The following is an 18,595-nucleotide window of genomic DNA, read 5'->3' on the forward strand; positions in this document are numbered from 1 at the left end:
GAAATTAATAAAATCAAGACTAGAATTAGAAAAAAAAGGAATCAAGGATTGAAAAAATTGATACTTTCAAAATATAAAAGCTTTTTAAAACCTTATCCAAACTAACCAAAAGATAGTTAATCCAAACAAATAAAAGTAGAAGTGAAAATACAATATGCAATATTAACATCCAAAAGGATTACCAGAAATTATTTTGAAAAGTTCTCTTCCAGAGCTGGAAAATGCAGATGAATGACAATAGCAACTTTTCTGACGTCAGAGCCTAGATTTTGGGAAGCAATATCTTGCAAAAAAGCAAAAAGAGAAATAATTCCCTGAGAGCTAAGATGGATCTGACAAAAAAAATATTAAAAAGTACAGAGAAATTGAAGAAACAGAACACAGTGCCAATAAAAGAAGGGGCCATTTGCATTTTCTCCATGGATTACGTGGCTACAAGCAGCTTACAATAGCTTGCAAGACAAACTGAAAGAAAAAGCTTTTCCTCAGGAAGACAGCCTGCAGTGGAATGGACAGAACCAGCAGTAGCAGTGATCTTCAAAACAAGCACCAGAATGCTCCCAGTGTGTCCATTTATAGGCAACAGGTGGTGATTATCTCTAGGACAAGCATTCACCATAAATCTGGAGGTGGGAGTGGGGGGTAGGGAAGGGTTGATTGTTTGAACCCAGGACCCAGAATAGCCATTTGGCTCCACTCCAGGCTTCCCAAAGTTAAATTCCCTCAGTAACTGGGTGAAAGATAGCAATAGGAAACAGCAGGTGGTTAGAGATAAGGCTGAAGAGAGATCCCTGAGAGCCTTATGCTAAAAGGCACAGACTCCACTCCCAAGACCAGAGACCAGGCTCAGTCTGTATTACCCTGGATTTGAAAGTCATGCTCTTGTTGACCTTGTCTTATTATCTGCTGATGCCTGCATCCAGCACAAATCTGGGATCTGACTGCCTTTGTTATCTACCAGCATGAGCAGGGACACATTTTGAATGAACAATGTCCCAAAATTGCACATCCTGATAGGAAATGACAAATTCAAAATAACAGAGGAATTTCTTTTATTTTTGCTTGTTTCTATCTAGTTTTAATTTTTATCTTTTCCTTATTTCTCTTTTATTAATTAATAATGAAAATGATCCAGGATCTTTCAGAATGCACTGATAAAAAGATAGATGAGCCAGTTTGGAAAAGAATTAGAGTCCATGAAAAGGTTTAATCAGAAATTCAGAAAATTAAAATTATATTGAAAATGTGGACAACAGAAGTGACAAATGTGAAGACAGAATTTCAGAACTAGGAGACAATGATGCCTTCAAAGAATAACTAGTCAAAGCCACCATATAGGCAATAAAAGAACATGAAGAATGTATCCAATAGTTACTAGATGATGCAAATAAGACTAACAAATCTAAGATTAACGGGAATAAGCATACAATCACACAATATTTTCCAAATATAAGAAAAGAAATAAAGAAAAAAAAATAAACACAGAGATATGTGAGGCATATAATACCTGGAAGATTTCTGCTAGTATGAGGAAAGAAATTATAAATTTTGGAGAGGGAGTATATGAAATTGACACTACACTATAAGCAAAGAAGTGAATGTAGACAAAAGTGAGGCATATGAAACCTGGCAGAAAATTTCCCAAGTTTAAGCAAAGAAATATAAAGATACATAAGGCATATAAAATTGCAAATATCCATGAATAAAACAGAACATTTTTATACCACATAATACTCAAAGTAAAAGAAGACTATCAGAGGAAAATAAATCCTGAAAGCTGAGAAAAGCAAAAAATTGTACATAAAGTAAACCCATTTGAATTACATCAAACTTCTCAACACAAATCTTGAAGATCAAGAGGGCTTGGAGTACAGTGTGTCAAGCCCTAGAAGATAATAACTTCTAAAAACAACATATATATATATGTATATATATATGTATATATATGTATATATATGTATATATGCATATATGTATATATATGTATATATATGTATATATGCATATATGTATATATATGTATATATATGTATATATATATGTATATATGTATATATGTATATATGTATATATATATATCTTGTGCAATATTTCCTTCAAACTTAATCAACAAGTTATTTCCTCAAGTAACACCTAAAGACATTCATGACCTTACAAACTGGCATCTAAGAAACTCTGAAAAATATTCTAAAGACAATGAAACAAACAATGCCAATAACTAAAAAGAAAAAGGCATACATCTGGCAAGATGAGCAGCTAAACAAAAGTAAACACAGGAAATCAGCAACAGGAAAACAATACAATGACATGAATAAATCAATATATTTCAGTAATAATTCTCAAAATGAATGGTATCAATTCCCCATTCGTGAGACAGAAACAGAATGTATCAAGAAACAAAACCCAGCCCAGGATTTAGCTCAGTGGTTCCGGTGCCTGCCTCGCAAGTGCAAGGACCCGACTTCGATCCCTGGTAACAAAACAAAAACAAAAACAAAAACAAAAACAAAAAAAAGAAACAAAACCCAACTATATATAATATATGAGAAATACATTTAATTCAAAAAATTCATGGATTAAAAATCAAAGGATGGGAAGAATTACATGCAACAGGAACCTAAGAGAAAACAGGAATTTTTGTCAATTTTAAACAAAATAGATTTCAACCCCAAACTGATCAGAAGAGACAAAGAAATTCACTAAATATTGGTTAAGATAACAATTCAAACAGGAGGAAATATGAATTATAAACATTTATGTACCAAACACTGGCACACTCAACTCCATAAAAGAAACATTATTGGACATGAAAAATCAGATAAACATCAATACAATTGTAATGTGAACCTCAATACCACAATATCACAAATACACAGATAAAACACACAAAGAATAAATAAATATCAGAGTTGAGCCAAACATTTGCAAAAATAGACCTAAAAGATATCTAGAAAGTGTTCCATCCAACAACAGAATACACATTGTTCTGAGAAGCATATGGAACTTTCTCTAAAATAGATGACATACTAGCCAATAAAGCATGCTTAAGTAAATGCAAAAAAACTAAAATTATCCCATGCATATTATCAGATCATAGTGGAATGAAATTAGAAATCAAGGGATTCAACATGGCTGAAAAGAGTAAGAGTCCTGTTGGGCCTACTCAGAGAAAAATCAACTAAAAACACAGGTAATTGGAAGAAAGGGAGGCACATACACCCTGATGCCAAAACCAATCTGAAATCGAGACTAGTGGATCAAATAAAACATAGGTACTGAATTTCATAAAACAGCACATCAGCCCACAGGGCTAATAGTGTCATGGCACTGCTGAGCAAGAATTGCCATACTGGGAAGTCCCCCAGAAACTGATGGACTAAAAAGGTGCTGTTATGTCAAGACACACAATAGATTTGGAAAAGAAGGTCTCTTGTCTCTTTAGCCCTCCTCCACACAAAGGACACTGCAGCCTGGCAGTGGATTTTGCTGTTGCTGGCAAACACAGCCAACCAGAAGTCTGCTCCATCCCCTATGGAAAGGTTGCCTGCCTCCCCCTTCCTATTTTTTCTTCTTTTATTTCTCTGTTCTGCATTCCAAAGTTGAGACCACAGCACAGCTGAAAAACGAATGAGTTGCTACCAGGGGCTTGAGAGAAAGGTGCAGATGGTTATGGGGTTTCAGCAATGGCAATTAACCCCCTGGAGAGGATAGTGAAGACCAAGCAGAACCCAGCAGCACAGACCCTCCCCCCAAGACCTGCCCTTCTGAGCAGCACACACACACCCGTTGGGACAAGCACATCAGTACGGGATAAATGACAGTGAGGGTAAAACAGAGGAGGCTGTGCAAAGACAGAGGGACCAATTGAAGCCAACTTTACATGGGACTCAGAATGGCCCTGAGTTGTCCCTGTCTGAGGGTGCCACAGCAATGATAAGGAGGCTAGCATGGGCCAGAGAGAGACATCTAAGAAGCTGCTGGCTGGGGCCGGGGATTTAGCTCAGTGGTTCCGTCGCTTGCCTTGCAAGCGCAAGGACTGGAGTTGGATCCCTGGTAACAAAAAAAAAAAAAAAAAAAAAAAAGAAGCTGCTGGCTGAAGACTGGCCCCAGCTCCCACAAGATCAAACTTGTACTCAGACTTGGCAGGGATACACAGCAGAGCTCTGGGACACTACCTGCTCTGGACACTACTATAGAACTGTGGACTCCAGAGGAATTTTTTTTTCCTTCTTTGTTGGTTTTGTTTCCTCTTTCTGTCAGTTTTTAAGGTTTTAACCTTTATGTTTATCTTGCTCTACTCATCCTGTCTCTTTTTCCTCAACTATCTCTCCTGAGTTTATATTTTCATGTGGGTGAAAATCAACTCTTGTCTTTCTGGTTCACTTTGATGTTCTTTTGCTTTATCTTTCATGCTTTCCCTCCAGCCCCCTTCTCTAGTTATTCAACCCATGGGTGATTATCTATTGCTCTCCAGTCTTTCCTCTACTACATTTACCTTCATTTATCTCTGTTTTACCCCTTATCTCTTAAATTTCCCCCTTCTCAGAAAGTAAAATCACCCAACTAAGGGGAAACTCATTGCATACAAGCTCCTGGTTTATGTTGGATTGCGTTATATAACTGTAGGTCTTGCTCCTATGGCTTAAGGTACCAAATTAGTAGCATAATTTGCCAGTTTCTGAGCTATACTTGAGGCTACTGATAGTATTAATTGTACTACTTTAGCCAGGATGTCCTACCAGTTGAAATTAGTTTTTCTCCTTTGTATGACAACACTGAGATTGCCTGGGGCCATAACCACCACCAAACTCCAGTATCAAAGTACTGGATGATGAGCCAAATAGTAACTTCTGATCCTTATTAAATTGAGAAGGTAGGACATTGGGACAGACACAAAAATGAAGAATCACACACAACCAGAAGACATCTCTGAGAAATAGACGTTTCCTAAAGAAATCTTGACAGTAATGATAAAGCTATCTTCCATAAGAAATTTACAAGTATTAACAGAGAAAATAAAATAATAAAATAGAGAATGACAAGACATGGAAGCAAAATGCAGTCCCAGACCTCAAGCCCAGCTAGGACAAGTCCAAGAAACAACAAGATAGAGGAAATCAGAAATCACCCACCTGATTTTTCTGAGATGATAGAAGCAGAAGAGATACATGCATTTATAGAGAAAATAATCTCTCAGGTTAAAAAAATGTTCAAAATGAAAGACATGCTCAATGAACCTAGAGAAGATACAGATTAAAAAAATAGAGGAGCTTAGGGAAATGATGGAAAATATAATGCCCAATATAGGAAAGAAATGGAATTCATGAAATAGATTAAAACAGATGTCCAGGAGATTAAAATTTTCATTGAAAGTATATGCAATGGACTAAATGGTGTGAACAGAATTTTTGAACTAGAAGACAGGAATGCAGTTAATGACCATGAGAAAAAGATATCTTAAAATGGCAAAGAACCTGCTTATTTAGAGCCATTTAAGAAGAATGCCTTGGTCCTGATCTTCAACTGAGGAGACTTGGGACTCTCCTGTCCTCTATTGATTGTTTTCTTGAGTTCTCAAAGGCCTGTGGCCAGCCCTATCTATCAATCTATTTATCTGTCTATCTTAAAGTCACCTGTTTCTCTCTAATTGCATCAACTTGCACACTGATGTCTAACTATATAGTATTTAAAACTCTTTTTGAATTCTTTTTGAACAGTCATTGCCTATAATTTCTCAGCTTTTCCTTGGTTTCCTTATTAGGAGCTCATCTGGCAAGGAAATGCAGCTAGCTTGTCCTCTCTCCATACTGGACCATCTACATCAGTATTCTCACTCTTCCCTGATGGTCTCTGAGATCTGCAGACTATTATGCCAGACTCAGTAGTTACTCTTAAGCAATTTTTAGGTGGAGTTGGTCCTATTAGGAAGAGACTCTTGATGTCAGCTTCCTTATCCTCAAAGAGGGTTCCTTCCCTTGAAGTTTTTAATTCTTTGAAAACTTGATACTGTTTCAGCTGAAAAATTAGCAAGATTATTAAATAAGTTAAGGGGAGCTATTTAAGATGCTGAAGAGTAGTTGCAAACTACATTGGATAATTGTGACTTTCAGTTCTGTATCAGTTTAGTTTTTGTGCTCTTTTCCCTGTGTACATGGTGGTTCTATTTTTCTTCAATAAAACTTTTATTTAAAAAAGAAAAAAATGGCAAGAAACCATAAAAAAAATCAATCCAACAATTACAAGATGATACAAAGAACAATTTACAATTGAGTGGGGTCAATGAGAGAGTTGGAGATAGTGCAAATCCCATACAAAGCCTGGTAAAGGAAGTATTGGCAGAAAACTCAAACATGAAAATAATTTGATATGCAAATAAGTGAAGCATATTGGACTACAATGAGCCATAAAAAAAATCTATACCAAGGCATATAATTATCAAGATCCCAGAAATTCAGCACAAGAACAGAATATTAAAAGCTGTTGGAGAAAAGAAAAAAAATCATCTACAAAGGAAAGTCCATCAGAATCACAGCAGACTTTTCAACAGAATCCCTTAAGTCAAGTATTCCAGGTTCTGAAAGCAAACAACCTCTAACCCAGATTGATGTACTCTGCAAAACTTTCTTTCAAATTCAATGAAGAAATAAGGTACTTCCATGAGAACAACTGAAAAAATACATGACTACTAAACCAGCACTACAAAATGCAGTGAAGGATATTTTGGAAAGATGTAATGAAGACCACAAGTCCAAGAACACCAATATTATGAAGTCACCTGGCAGGGCAACCAATTAAACAGAAGAGAAGGACAGGGAACTCTCAGCAGGAAAATAACATGACAAGGATAAGCCAATACATTTCAGTTATAACCATCAATGGAAATGGGCTCAACTCACCAATCAAAAGAAACTGATTGGCAGAATGGATAAAGAAACAAGATCCAACAATTTGCTGCAAGCAGGAAACACATTTAACTCAAAAAAAATTGTATCCTGATAGTCAAAGGATGGAATACAATACTCCATGCAGCAGGAAGCTGTAAAAAAGAGGGGTAGCTATACTATTTGCTAACAAAGTGGATTTCAAGGTAAGACTAAGAATGACAAAGAAGGTCAACACTACAAGACTTCTTGTACATATCAGAAATTATGAGACATAATGAAAACAGTGCTATGAGGGAAATTTATAGTGGTGAATTCCCGCATCAGGAAAACAGTGCAATCTCAAATGAACAACCTAATTTTGAAACTCAATCTACCAAAAAAAGAAGAGCAAGTCAAGCTTGAAGCAGGTATGAGGGAGGAAATTATAAAAATTGGAGCAGAAACTAATCCAATTGAGACTAAGAAAACAATACAAAGTATCAATGAATCAAAGAATTTGTTCTTTGAAAGATTAAATAACATTGACAAACCCATAGCTAACCTCATCACAAAAAGGAAAGACTCAAATCCTTGCAATTTGGAATGAAAAGGGTGAAATCACAGCGGATCCTGCAGAAATCCAGATCATCAATGCGTACTTTGAGCACCTGTACTCAAATAAGTTGGAAAACATCCAAGAAATGGACAAATTCTTAAATATATATGAATTACCAAACCTGAAGCAAGAAATATAAAATTTCTAGATGAAGCAATATCAGTCAATGAAATTGAAGATGTAATTAAAATTTACCCACAAAAAAATGCCCAGGTTGTGACAGACTCGCCACTGAATTCTACAAATAATTTAGAGAACATCATATGCCAGTTCTCCTCAAATTCTTTAATGAAATTTAAAGGGAAGCAGTGCTCCAAAAGTCATTCCTGGAATCAAGAATTACCTTGATACCAACACCAGTTAGGGATCCAACCAAAAAAGAGAGCTACAGGCCAATCTCCCTAATGAACATAGACAAAAAATCCTCAGGTTTCTGGCAAACAGAATGAAGCAAATTATCAAGAAGATTACACACCATGACCAAGTAGGATTCATCTCAGGGATGCAGAGTTGGTTTAACATAAATGAATAAATGTAATACACCATATTAATAGAGCCAAGTCAAAAATCACATGATCATCTCAATAGATGAAGAAAAATCATTTGTCACAGTCCAACACCTATTCATGATAAAACCATACAGAAAATTGGAATAGATGCTCTTTATCTTAATATGACAAAGGACATCTATGACAAACCAACAGCCAACATCATACTAAATGGTCAAAAAGTGAAAGCTTTCACTCTAAAATCAAAAACAAGAAAAGGATGCCCACTATCATCACTCCTATTAAATGTTGTTCTGGAAACATTAGGCAGAACAATTAGACAAGAGAAAAAATAAAAGTAATAAAGATAGGAAAGGAAGAAGTTAAATTATCATTGTTTGTGGATGACATAATGCTCTATATATAAGACTCCAAAACTGCACCAAAAGACTTTTAGACTTAATAACCAAATTCAGTAGAATAGCTGGATACAATGTCAATAATGAAAAATGAATAGCATTCCTGTACACAAATAACAAACAGAGAGAAATTAGGGGAAACACATCTTTCACAATAGCATTGAAAAAAAATGAAATACTTAGGAATTAGTCTAACAAAGAAGGTAAAATACCTTACATTGAGAACTACAGTACTCTGAAAAAAGAGATTGAAGAGGCTATCAGAAAATGGAAAGATATCCCTTTGTTTTGGGTAAGATGAACCAATATAGAGAAAATGGTTATATGCCCAAAATTGGTATAGAGATTTAATGCATTGCCAATCAAAATTCCAATAGCGTGGCTCACAGAAATAGAGAAAACAATCATAAAATTTAGTTGGAACCAGAGATGACCTGGATAGAAAAAATAATTTTGAGCAACAAAGGCAAGTTAAGAGGCATCACATTCCCTGACCTGAAATGATACTACAAAGCTATGGTGATAAAAACCAGCATGATACTGGCAGAAAAACCAGGCCTGTGGATCAATGGAACAGAATAGAAATGTAGAAAAAACTCCAAACACTCAACCACCTTATCTTTGACAAAAGAGCTGAACATGTTCACTGGAAGAAAGATAGTCTCTTTAATAAGTGGTGCTTGAAAAACTGGCTTTTCACATGCTGAAGACTAAACCTCTATTCATGTTTTTCACCATACACTAAATTAAAATAATAGATCAACTTTCTAAATATTAAATAGAAACACTAAATCTGCTGGAAGATAAAATATGTAGAACTCTTGACATAAGTAGTAGCAAAGACTTTATGAACAAATTTTACAAAAATCCACAACTGTGATATCCTAGAGACAACACACAATGTAGGAAAATATTTTTTCCAGCTGTTTCTCAGACAAAATACTAATATCTAGAATATATAAAAAACAACACCAAAAAATAAAACCCCTCAAATTTATAGCCCCAGTCTAAAAATGGGCATCTGAAATGAATAGACACTTCTCAGATGAAGAAGTACAAATGGCATATAAAAATATAAAAAAAGTTCAACATTACTGGGCATTTGAGAGACACAAATTAAAACAATGCTGATATTCCATCTCACTCCAGAAAGAATAGCTATTATGAAGAAATCAACCAACAACAAATTCTGATGAGGCTGTGGGGAAAAAGAAGAAACCTTTCTCTGGTGTTGGTGGGAATGTAAAATGCTACAACCACTGTGCATGTCAGTGTGGAACTTCCTCAAAAAACTAAACCTGGAAGGTTCCATTTGACTCAGCTATTCCCCTTCTTGGTATCTTCCTGAAAGAATTAAAAACATCACACCACAGCTATATATACACACCCATGTTTATAGCAGCACCATTTGTAATAGCTAAATCTTGGAAAGAGCCCAAACGCCAATGAACCAATGAGTTGATAAAGAAGATGTAGGGTTTTTTTTTCAGTTGTTTTGTTTTGTTTTGTTTTGTTTTTTTGTACTAGGGATTGAACTCAGGACCTTGTGCTTATGAGGCAGGCATGGTGCCACTGAGCTAAATCCCCGGTCCAATGTAGTTTTTTTAAAACAATAAAGTCTTACTCAGCTAAAAAGAAGGATAAACTTGAGACATTTCAAGGTAAATGGATGCACTTTGTGACCATACTCTTAAGCAAAATAAATCAATGCACATGTGTAAATATTGCACTGTGTCTTTGGTATGAGAAACTGAAAGTGTAAGTAAGAACCAAAATGTATAATAGATACTGTGAAATATGAAGAAATGTTAAAATGGGAAGGAGAACAAGGGAATGGGGAGGGGAAAAAGAGGGATCAGAAAAGCAAAAAGGGAAAATAAAGAAAAATGAAAAAAAATTTTGTAAATAAGGAGAGGAATAAGGGTAGAGGGAGAGGAGGGCAATGGGAAAAAAGAGTCAAGGTATAACATATACCGGTACAAATTCCCTATGGTGAATATGATAATGTATATATAAAATGCACCAATAAAATTAGCTAATTTAGAAAGAAATGAAAAAGGTGAAATCACAATAAATATTGTTGAAATCCAGAAGACAGTAACTACTTTGACAAATTGACTTCTAACAAATTGGCATATGTTGAGGAAATAGATTAGTAGATTCATAAAAATTATCAAAGCTAACCCAGGTATTTGCAATGCTGAACTATCCAATAATCAGCAAGGAAACAGAGTCAGGAATAAAGAATTTACCAACAAAAAAACCTAATGATTTACTGCTGAATTCTAATGATATACTGCTGAATTCTACAAAACCATAAGAATGTTATATCACCAATACCCTTCAAGCTCTTGAAGGAAACTGAAAGGGACACAGTGCTCCAAAATTCATTTATTGAAGCCAGCATCACCCCAATTCATAAATAAAGACCTAACTAAAAAAAAACTGTAACCCAATCTCCCCATTGAACACATGTTCAAAAATCCTTAGCATATTAGTGAATAGAATACAGCACATCATCAAAGATATTATACATCATAACCAAGGAGGTTTATTCCCAGACATGCAAGGATGATTCAATACATGTGATCTATAAATGTTCTGTATCACAAAACAGAACCAAAGTAACAAAACAACATGTTCATATCAATAGGTGCAGAAAAGGCTTTTGACAAAATACAACACTCTTTCATGCTAAGAACCCTAAAGAAAACAGGCATAGAAGCACCATACCTGAATTTGATAAAAGCTATTTGTGATAAACCAATAGTCAATATTATATTAAATAGGGGAAACCCAAAAGCATTCTAAAATCAGGAACAAAACACGGATGCCCACTATCACCACTTTTATTTAACATACTATTTGAAACATTAGCCAGAGTAATTAAGCAGGGGAACAAAATAAAAAAGGAATACATATACAAAAAGAAGGATCCAAATTATAATTTGTGGATGACTTGATGCTTTACGTATAAAATCCAAAAACTCCACCAAAAACTTTGAATTAATAAACAACTTCAATAATGTAGCAGTATACACGATGAACACACAAATTATTAGATTTGTGTGCACCAATAATGGACCCAATGAGGACATTAGGAAAACAACATCATTCACAGTTGCTTTAAGAAAAATGAAATACCTAGGACTATAACCAATGAAGTGACAGACCTGTATAAAGAAAACTTCAATACTGTGAAAAAGGAGATTGGAGAGGACATCAGAAAATAGAATGAAGTCTCATGGTACTGAATAGGCAGAATTAATATTGTCAAAATGCCCATACTCTTATAACTTTAATTAATATTTAATGCAGTCCCAATCAAAATACCAACAGCAAACTTTACAAATTTAGAGAAAGCAATTCTAAAATTCATATGGAACTTAAGGTGACCCAGAATAGCAAAAGCAATTTTGATCAACAAGAGCGAAGCAGGAAGCATAACAATTCCTGACTTCAAGGTGTACTACAAAGTAATATTTAAAAAACAAAAAAGGGGCTGGCCCGGGAAGGCCCCGCCTCTGCACTGAGGTCAGCAAGCTCCGCAGCGTGTGAGGCTCTGGTTGCCAGAGAATCCTCGCCCCTCCCCACTCCCCCAACCCCCTCGCGGAGCTGCAAACCGGAGGCTAGGAGGCCCTGACTGCAGCAGCAGCAACCGTAGTGAGAGGGGCGGGGATGCAGCAGACCAGGACAAAGGCACACCGGCAGTCAGGCAGGGCGGGGCCACTGGGAGAGCTGCAGCCTGGAAGCAGGCAGGAGGCCGGGCGGGCAGTGGGCAGCCGCCTAGCGAGAAGCAACATGGTGCTGCTCAAAGAGTATTGAGTTGTCCTGCCTGTGTCTGTAGATGAGTATCAAGTAGGGCAACTGTATTCTGTGGCTGAGGCCAATAAAAATGAAACAAATGTTTTCCTATTTCAAAGTATCAATTATTAGTTATTAATCCTTTTAGTCCTTATTTGCACTCTCAGTAAAGGTCAAAAGGGGTAGAGGTGGTGGGAGGAGAAGGGGAAAGAAAAGAATGGGAAGGAAAAATTATGAGAAAAGAAAAAAAATGGAGACGAAGTATGTAAATAGGGAAGGGTTTAGTGGTGAAGGGCGCACAGTTAATGGGGAAAAAAAGAGAACCAAGATACATCATGTACAGGTACAAGCACCCAAAGATAAATGTAAATGTACTGTATACCTAAAATGTACCAATAAAAGAATTTAAGCAAAAAAAAAAAAAAAAAGAAACAAACGGGTGGTGGTGAAGGCATGGAGGTCCTGGTGAATGAGCCCTACGAGAAGGATGGAGAGAAGGGTCAGTACACACACAAGATCTACCACTTCAGAGCAAAGTACCCACATTTATTCAAATGCTGACCCCAGAGGGAGCTCTGAATATACATGAGAAAGCATGGATTGACTACCCTTACTGCAGAACCATTATTACAAATGAGTCCATAAAAGAAGACTTTCTGATTAAAATGGAAACCTGGCACAAACCGGATCTTGGCACTCAAGAGAATGTGCCAAGTCTGGAGGCTGAGACATGGAAACATGTGGAAGTCATATATATAGACATCGCAGATCTAAGCCAAGTACTTAGCAAGGATTACAAGGGAGAGGGAAGACCCACCAAAATTTAAATTTGTCAAAACAGGCCGAGGACCCTTGGGCCCAAATTGGAAGCAAGAACTTGTAAATCAGAAAGACTGCCAGTATATGTGTGCATACAAACTGGTTACTGTGAAGTTCAAGATGTGGGGCCTGCGGAACAAAGTGGAAAACTTTATACATAAGCAAGAGAGGCATCTGTTTACAAATTTCCACAGGCAGCTGTTCTGTTGGCTCGATAAGTGGGTTGACCTGACTATGGCTGAGATTCGAAAGATGGAAGAAGAGACAAAGAGACAGCTAGATGAGATGAGACAAAAGGACCCAGTGAAAGGAATGACAGCAGATGATTAAAGCCACCCCTACCCTTGCTGCACTGTATATACTTTATTTCTCACTGTGCATGTCATAGAAGCGAAAACTCAGTTTGGGTCCTCAAGGCCACAGAGGCTCACCATGGAGTCAGAAAACAGACCTCACCCCTCATCTTTCACTCTAGTAGTGAAGATGGCTGCCATGTTAAATGTGAGCTCTCAGGCTTCCACTGAAAAGGATTATGGCTTCTGAGGCTGTGGATGCAGAAGCAAAGCCCATGTGCCATTAATGTTTCCCTCTTGCAACTGGAGCCATGTTGAGGAGACAGGCATGCTTGTGCCCATCCTGTGCTCCTCATGTTAAAGCCACACTGTGGAATATTGGCAAGCATTCCTGCCCCTGCCCCTGAAAAATCTGCTGGCCAAACAGCTTTTATAAGCAAAAAAAAAAAAAAAAAAAAAGCCCAGAAAGGTACTGGAACAAGAGCAGGCATGTGGATAAATGGAACAAAATAGAGGATACAGAAATATTCACAGAAACATTCAGCTACTTGATCCTTGAAAAGGCCCAAAGCATATGGTGCAGGAAATATAGACTAAACAAAAATTGGTGCCAGGAAAACTGAATACCTGTTTGCAGAAGATTGAAAATGGATTTATATGTCTCACCATTTCGGAAACTAAAATCAAAATGGATCAAACTTCAAAACACTAAACCCAGTGGAAGATAAAATACATAAAACCTTGGAAGTCATAGTGGTGGGCAATGATTTTCCAAACAGAACCACAATCACACAAGAAATAACAGCAATAATCAAGAAAAGGGATTACATCAAATTAAAAATCTTCTGTACCAGAAAAGAATCAATTAGTAAAGTGAAGAGACAACCTACAGAATGGGAAAAAATTGCTAGCCATTTCACAGACAGAGAACTGATATCTAGAATATATAAAGAACTAAATAAAAAAAGGACCATCTAAATAAAGACCAAGTCAAATAATGGTCAGGTGAAATAACAGATACCTCTCAAAAGAAAAGTTCCAATGACCAACAAGTATTTAAAAATATTCAACATCTCTGATGATTTGAGAAAGGCAAATTAAAACAACACTAAGACTTTATCTTACACCAGAAAGAATGGCAACAATCAAGAAATTTTTAAAAAATAAATCATGCTAAGCTGTGGTGTAAAAGGAAGCCTGTTACATAGTTGATGGAACGTAAGCTAGTACAACCATTATGGAGATCAGTATGGAGATTTCTCAAAGATATGAAATTAGAAATTCCATGTGACCCAGCTCTCTGCCTTCTTAGTATCTTCCCCCAAAGAGCTTAAGACATCATACTACAGCTCTACATGCATGCAAATGTTTATAACAGTACATTTCAAATAGTAGCTAAATCCTGAAAGCAAACTGCATATTCATCAACAGATTATTTGATACAGAAAATGTATCTATACATCATAGAATACCACTCAGCTATGAAGGAAAATTTTTAGACTTTTGTATGAAAATGGATGCACATGGAAAATAAACTGTTGAGTAAAATAAACCAGACATACAATCTTAAATACCATTTGGTATCCCTCATTGAGTAAGGAAAAGTACAAACGAAGAGAATAATGAAAGTCACATAGAAGGAGACAAAGGGTTGAATCTCTTGCAAATAGGAAGCTGTCTAAGTGATCACAAGTGAGGGATGAGGGGGAATGAAAAGGGAAATAAGTAGAATAAAGATAAGCTATGTAGAACCTAATAATCTCAATTAATATAAGCATTATATGTCATAAAAATGTGCTGAGGCCAGGGGATTAAGTTCAGTGGTGTTGCTACCTGCCTTGCAAGTGCAAGGTCCCGAGTTTGATCCCTGGAACAAAAAAAAATTTGCTATGTTTCATAATATCAGTGAAAATGAAAATGGAAAGGGAAATTAAAGGAGAGTGGTACCAGGGAGGGAAAGAAAAAGAAATTAAAAAAAGAATAAACAATCTGTATTATGTACCCACTTCTAAAAATGATTGTAATCTGCATGTTCTGCAAACATGTACTAATAAAAAATTCAAAAATATGAACAATGCTCCTGACAGAACAAGCCAAAACAACACCATCATACAGCTAGAAGACACACAGAATAGTAAAAGCATTTCTTTGCAAGAAGAGGCATGAAAATCACAGATTTCAAGTTATATTACAAAGTTACAGTACTAAAACATGCACAGTATTAGCATAAAAAACAGACACATTGATCAAAGTAATAGAATAAACATACAGAAACAAACCCAGGCACATTCAAACTCAGACCTCATTTTACAAGCAGGTAAAAAACATACACAGGGGAAATACAGCATCTGTAACAACTGATTCTGAGAGTAGAGCTATATATGTGTGTATATATATATATATATATATATATATATATATGCAGAAGATCGAATCTAGACCCTTATATCTCCCCACATAGTAAACTAAACTAAAAATGCTCAAACATCTAAATATTAAAACAGAAACTTTTAATTTGCTGGAAAATAAAATAGGTAAAAGTCTTAAACACATACAAATAGGTAAGAACATCCCAAACAGAACTCCAATTGTACAAGAAATAACATCAATAAGCAATAAATGGGATTGTAACAAATTAAAAGGCTATGTATAGCAAAGGAAATACCTAACACAGTGAAGAGACAACATACGGAACAAGAAACAATTTTGTTAGCTATTCCCTGGACACAGAACTAGTATATAAGTATATGAAGAACTGAAAAAGTCAGAACCCCCAAATTAAGAGACTCAATTCAAAACTGGGCAATTGACATGAATAAACACTTTTCAGAAGGACAAATGTAAATGGACAATAAATACATAAAAAAATTTCTGGCCATTAAAACAATGTAAATTGAAACAACATTGAGATTCTATTTTACTCAGGAAAGAATGATTATTATCAAGATACCAAGTGATAACAAATGCTGGCAAGACTGTGGAGAAAAACAAACACTTCTACATAGTTGGTGGGAATGTAAACTAGTACAACCTCTTTGGTAATCAGTTCACTTTCTTCAAAAAACTAAAAGTAGAAATTCCCCTCAACCCAGCTATTCTCCTTCTATGTATCTTCTGGAAAGAGTTAAATACATTGTATTACAGTAATACATGCATACTCATATTTATACTCATAGTAACCAAGTACTAGAAAAAGCCTATATTTCCAATAGATGAATGGATAAATAAAATATAGCATATACACAATGCAGTGCTTCTCAGTCACAACAAAGGTTAAATTTGAATCACAATATTAACTGAAATAAATCAGAGACATAAACTTAAATATAACATGATTTTCTTGTATGAGAAACCCAAAGTGTATATAAATTTAAGACCAAAGTAAAAACTAGATAATAGGAAACAGAGAGATGATATTTTGCTAATGAGAAGTGAATGAGGTGAGGGAGGGAGAAATAAAGGAGAGAAGACAGGGAAGTAAAATGAATTAACATGTATTATGTACAGTTACCAACTTCCTAAAATAAATATAATCATTCTGTATTGTATTAGTGACATACATGTGTAAATCCCAAGTAGTTACTGTAGTGTGATAAACTGAAGTGAGAATCAAAATGTATAATAGATAATGTGAAATAGGGAAAGAAAGTCTGAAGGGGAAGGGGAAGGGGAAGTGGAGAGTTTGGGGAAAGGAATAAATATGAGAAAAGAAAAAAACAGAAACAAAGCCTTTGTAAATTGGTAGAGGTGGAGGGGTTGAAGGAAGGGCAGGGGAATGGGAAAAAAAATAAGACCCAAGATATATCATGTAAAGGTACAAATTCCCAATGATGATGTCATATTGTATACCTAAAATGTACCAATAAACAATGAATTTTTTAAAAATTAAAAATAAAAATTTAAGTAAAAGATTTAAAAAATAGATCCTCATAAACATAATTCAAAAGCTTATAAAAATATTATACACCATGGTCAAGGTGATTTAATCCCCAGGATGATAGTAGAACATATGCAAATCAATAAACATAATGCACCATATAAAAATTACATGATCATCTACTTAGATGCAAAAAAGCCTCCAAAAATGTGCAACATCTTTTCATGATAAAAATTTCTGATTAAAATAACTATAGACAGATCTTATCTCAAATTGATAAAAGCCATATGTGACAAGCCCACAGTAAACATCATACTGAATGGGGAAACATGGAAGCATTTTCCTGAAAATCAGAAAGAATACAAGGGATCTACTCTCACCACTCGTGTTCATTATTGTATATAAAACTTTCACCAAAGCAATCACACTGCAAGAGAAATACAAGGGGTAAGAACAGCAGAGGAAGAAGTAAAATTATCTGTATTTTCAGATGATATGATTCTTCTTATAGAAGAACTGAAAAAGTCTACTATAAGAGTCTTCAAACTAGTAAACAAATTTAGCAACTTGGTGGGTTACAAACTGGCACAAAATAGTCAAAGGCATTCCTGTACATAAATAATGAACTCACTGAGAAAGAAATCAGGAAAAAAAAATCCATTGACAGTAGTTTAAAAAAGAATTAAATAGGTAGGAATCAACCTAACCAAGTATATGAAAGAATTCTATAATGAAAATTACAGAACTCTGAAGAAAGAAATTGAAGAGAACATAACCAATAAAAATGCATCCCTTCTTCTTGGATCAGAAGATCATTGTGAAAATGGCAGTATTACCAAAAGCAACATACAGACTCAATGCTGCACCAACAATAATCTTCACAAAGCTAGAAAACATCCTCAATTCATCTGGAATCAGAAAAAAACCAGAAGAGCCAAAAGAATTCTGAGAAAAAACAGTGATGTTAGCTATATCACAATACCCTATTACAATGCCTCAGCAATAAAAACTACATGTTTCTAGCCCAAAACAGACATGTAGACTATCTTAGTTACTTTCCCCATTGGTGAAACAAAATGCCCAACACCCAAAGTTAGAGGAGGAAGCATTTATTTCAGCTCACAGTGTGTAGAGCTTTCAGTCTATATTTGGCTGGTTCCGAGACAGGGTAGCATGACAGAGGGTCATCACAGAGGAGAAACAGTCTATTAGAGAGCAGGCAGGAGGCAGTAAGCAGCAAATCTGCTTTTCCCCTTTATCCTATCCAGGCTGCAAGCTTTTTTGGGAGAAGCCACAGACTCCCAGGTTGGGGCTTCTGTCTTCAGTACATTTATTCAGCTACATCCAGAGCTATGCTAATTCCAATCAGTGAACCAATTTAATAGCACACACCCTTAATCCATGTTCACACATCAT

At 35.6% G+C, this 18,595-nt stretch overlaps 1 pseudogene; it reads left to right on the forward strand.

The window, feature by feature from the left end:
- The first annotated feature begins 12,187 nt into the window (after positions 1–12,187).
- On the forward strand, positions 12,188–13,420 carry LOC101721617 (phosphatidylinositol transfer protein alpha isoform-like; annotated as a pseudogene).
- The last annotated feature ends 5,175 nt before the right edge of the window (positions 13,421–18,595 follow it).

The sequence above is a fragment of the Heterocephalus glaber genome, unplaced genomic scaffold, assembly GCF_053883595.1.
Source record: "Heterocephalus glaber isolate CG9 unplaced genomic scaffold, H.glaber_assembly_v1.0 deba00000936, whole genome shotgun sequence".
NCBI lineage: Eukaryota > Metazoa > Chordata > Mammalia > Rodentia > Bathyergidae > Heterocephalus > Heterocephalus glaber.